The following is a 4,291-nucleotide window of genomic DNA, read 5'->3' on the forward strand; positions in this document are numbered from 1 at the left end:
GAGGAAAGAAGGGTGATAAACACCAAAAGGTCTATGGAAATAATTGATTTTATGAACTAATAGCAGACCACACAACCATCGTTTTCCAAGAACAGAAGAACTAGATGGTGCCCAGCTACCAGTACCAACTGTTCTGAAAAGGATCCCATTAGAACAGTGGTTCTCAACCTCCCTCAAGCCGCAACCCTTTAATCCAGTTCCTCATGTGGTGGTGACCCCCAACCATAAAACTATTTTCGTTACTACTTCACAACTGTCATTTTGCTACTGTTCTGATTTGTCATGTAAATATCTGATGTGCAGAATGTATTTCCATTGTTACAAATTGAACATAATTAAAGGATAGTGATTCATCACAAAACCAATATTAATGATATAGTATGAAATATTTATTTCTAATGACAAATAAATGAAACTTTGTCTTGAGGCATGGTGCAGCATGGGTACTCGTATGTGGATGTATCGGTATGTGGGCGGACCCGCCTGGAGACGGATAGAGGAGCGGTGTCTCGGTTCCTAAGACCACTGGAAATATGTGTTTTCCATTGGTCTTAAGCAACCCCTGTAAAAGGGTCGCTCGACCCCCAAAGGGGTCGAGACTCACAGGTGGAGAACCGCTGCCTTAGAAGGTCCTGGATAGAGTGGGAGAATAATGCAGAACAAACTCAAAATCATGAAAGAAACCAGGCTCGCTGGTCAGAAAGGCCGCTGGGACTCTTGAGACAGTGGTCCTTACTCTTCGGGTCTGGAGCTGAACTTATTCTTGTAGCAGAAGAATCAACCATTTAAGAGCAACAGGGCAGCATTTACCCAAGTCAGAGGGTCCAGGGAGAAGGAGGAAAGATGACAGGAAACACAGGGAGGACGTGGGATAAGTGGTGGCACATTGAGGGATTACAATTGGTGTGTTGACAAAAGGTGGGCATAAATTATTGGATGTAAACTTGAGGATCAAGTCTGTAAACCTTACCTAATTCACACACACACACACACATTTTTTAAAAACATTTTATTAGGGGCTCATACAACTGTTATCGCAATCCATACACACATCAATTGTGTAAAGCGCATTTGTACATTCATTCTCAAAACATTTTCTCTCCACTTAAACCCCCTGACATTAGGTCCTCATTTTTCCCCTCCCTCCCCGCTCCCCCCTCCCTCATGAGCCTTGATAGTTTATAAATTGGTATTTTGTCTACACACACATTTTTAAAGAATACAAATGGCTGGAAAAAATGACAGTCAGAGGTGAGCAGGAGGGACCTCTCAGAGAACACTTCCCCTGGGCCCCCGTCTCCCTGTCAGACTCCCCAAGACTATTTCAGGAAAAAGAACAATGTACAAGTTAATAAACTGTTATGTACAAAAATCATGATCTGCTCCGGAAACGCTGGCCTAATTCACAAGAACGTTAAAATAGAATTTCACAGATGGCTCAGTGCAAGAAATATGAATAATCACAGTGCGCAGTCACCCCCATTAGGGTTTTCCCCTCTGACCCAAATGCAGGGGTCCCCTGACTGTCGCCAGCCCTCTGTTCAAGAAGCCATGTCACTGATCAGAACAGCAACTAGAGCTGCAGTGAGTTTAGCCAGGCTTCTGAGCATAAGAGCAATGTGGGTTTTAGTGGTATTTCAATATAGTATCGGTAAGCAACCAGAAACTGAAATTGAAAACACTCAAACGTCACCGCCATCATGTTGATTCTCATTCACAGTGACTTTAAAGAACAGGGTAGTAGAGCTGCCTCTGTGGGTTTCTCCGACTGTAACTCTTCATGGCAGTGGGAAGCTTCATCTTTCTCTCTCTGAGCAACTGGTGGTTTCAAACTGCTGACCTTGTGGTGAGTGGCACAAAGCGCAACCACTACGCCACCAGGGTTGCCTTTTGAAATTTGAAAAGCAATACCACTCCTACAAGCATCCAAAAGTATAATATACTTAGAGATAAATCTCACAAAAGAACTTTTAAAGGTCTATAGTCTGGAAGCTACAAGACATTGCTGAGATAAACTAAAGACTATCTCAAGACATGGAGACATACACCTAGTCTACGGGATGGGAAAATCAATATTGAACTGAACATTCTCACGGATCGATCTATACATTCAGTACAATTGAAATATAAAATTCCTGCAGGCTTTTTTTTTCTTAACAGAAATTGATAAGCCAAGTACAAAATTTGTAAGACAATTCAATGGACCTAGAATGGCCAAAATAACTCAGACAAAAGGAACATAAAAGTTGGAGCGCCGACGCTGTTATTCTAAATAACTGTCTCAGTCTGTTAGTACTGCTATTACCAGATATATCACAAGGGGGTGGTTTTAAGGAACAGAAAGTTCTTTTCTGCTGATTAGAAGGCTAGAAGTTTAACTTCAGGACACTAGTCCTCAGGGCCGGCTTTCTCTCTGGAGGAAGGTCCTTGGTGATCTCCGTGGGTCATCAGTCTTCTCCGCCTTTGTCCTTGCTTACTTCTGCACCCAAAGTGCTCCTTTTATATCTCACACATGATGGGCTTCAGTGGCATTTAAGAGGACACTGGAATGTCTTCAATGACATAACACACACACAAAATCCCCAAAGGGGCTCTCCTCCACATGTACATCAGCTAGAATCCCAACACATTTGTGGGGAAGGCAGTTCAGTTCATATGGTAACAAGAACAGTACAGCAATGGTGCAAGGATTGGCAAATAGACCAAATGCACGTAACAGGAAGTCCTGAAATAAACCCACGTGTATATGAACAGTTGACATTTTTGTTTTGCAAAGAGTAAAGTCAATGTCGTGAGAAAGGGAAAGCCTTTTCAACAAATGGGACTGGAATATCCGTGTGTTTAAAAATAATAATCAACTTGGATCTATATCTTCCACTATATACAAAAATTACCTCCAAATAGATCACTGACCTCAATATAAAACCTAACATTTTCCAGGAACCCAAGCAGAAAGCAAATTTTGAGAATGATGAGGGCAACAAATGTATAAGTGTGCTTTACACAATAGATGTATGTATGGATTGTGATGAGTTGTATGAGCCCCAATAAAATGATTTTTTTTAAAAACCTAACATTATAAAGCTTCTTGAAGAAAGCATAGATGAAAATCTTTATGACTTTGGGTTAGTCAGAGATTTCTTAGACACAACCTCAACAGTATAAAAAGAACAAATTGATCCATTGGACTTCCTCAAAGGGAAGCCTTTCTGTTTTTCTAAAGACTGTTCAGAAAATGAAAAGGCAAGCCACAGACTGGGAGAAAATCTTAGCCACTACTGTATTTAATAAAAGACTTACATTCCAGAATATACCAAAAACTCTCAAGAGTGGGCAAAAGGTAGGAACCCGCTACCAAAGATTAGTGAATGGCAAATAAGCATGTGAAAAGTGTTCCGATATCATTAGGCAGTCATTAGGGCACTGCAAGTTATATCCACAATGAGATGCCACTAAACACCCATCCCAATGGCTAAAGAGAAAAGACTGACTATATCAAGTGTGGGCAAAAAACCAGAACTCACACACCGATGGCAAGAAGGTAAAGTTCTGCAACCAATTTGGAGAACAGTTGGGTAATGTCTTTAAAAAAAAACAAAACAACTATTGAAAGCCATCCCTACCAAATAATAAATCATTTTACATTTAAGCATCTATTGAACCTATAGTATATGGCCTATAAATGCAAGTTCGCATCACATAGAATGTTGATAGCCATTGTAGTTGTAACAACAAAGAAATGGAAACAGCCAAGATATCCTTTAATAAGTGCCTGTATTAACAAATTGCAGCATATTCATACCATGGAATTTTCCAGTTGTCATAAATTGACCTCACCTCATGGTGACCTCGGGTGTTGAAGTAGAATTGTACTTGATAGATTTCAATGGATGGTTCAGGGTGTGGTTTGGTTTTCAAAAATATCTCCAGACCTTTCTTGCCAGGCACCAGACTAGAACTCTCCAGCTTTCAGTGAGCAGTCTCATTTACATAAAATGCAAACTAACCTGTGGTCCTTACATCAACTGGTGTCAATTTGGGACTTGAGAGGATTAAGAGTGAAGGGGTGGAGTCTAGTCTGTCAGTCGGGTCACAGCCAATGAGGCCTCTGTGGGCATGGCCTTCCCCTGGGGATTCTGGGAAATCTCTGGTATTTTCCTCCTTGGAGACAGGTGACACTTCTCTCTCTCTGCTCACTCCCTGCAAGAGACTCTACTGACAAGGCTGACTCCCTGTGAGATATTCCTGAGGAGAAACCACATGGACCTACCCTGATACAGCCCTGGGTGCT

This window comes from Echinops telfairi, unplaced genomic scaffold (genome assembly GCF_000313985.2).
Source record: "Echinops telfairi isolate 266 unplaced genomic scaffold, ASM31398v2 ScPeMD7_7417;HRSCAF=8455, whole genome shotgun sequence".
In the NCBI taxonomy this organism is placed as follows: domain Eukaryota; kingdom Metazoa; phylum Chordata; class Mammalia; order Afrosoricida; family Tenrecidae; genus Echinops; species Echinops telfairi.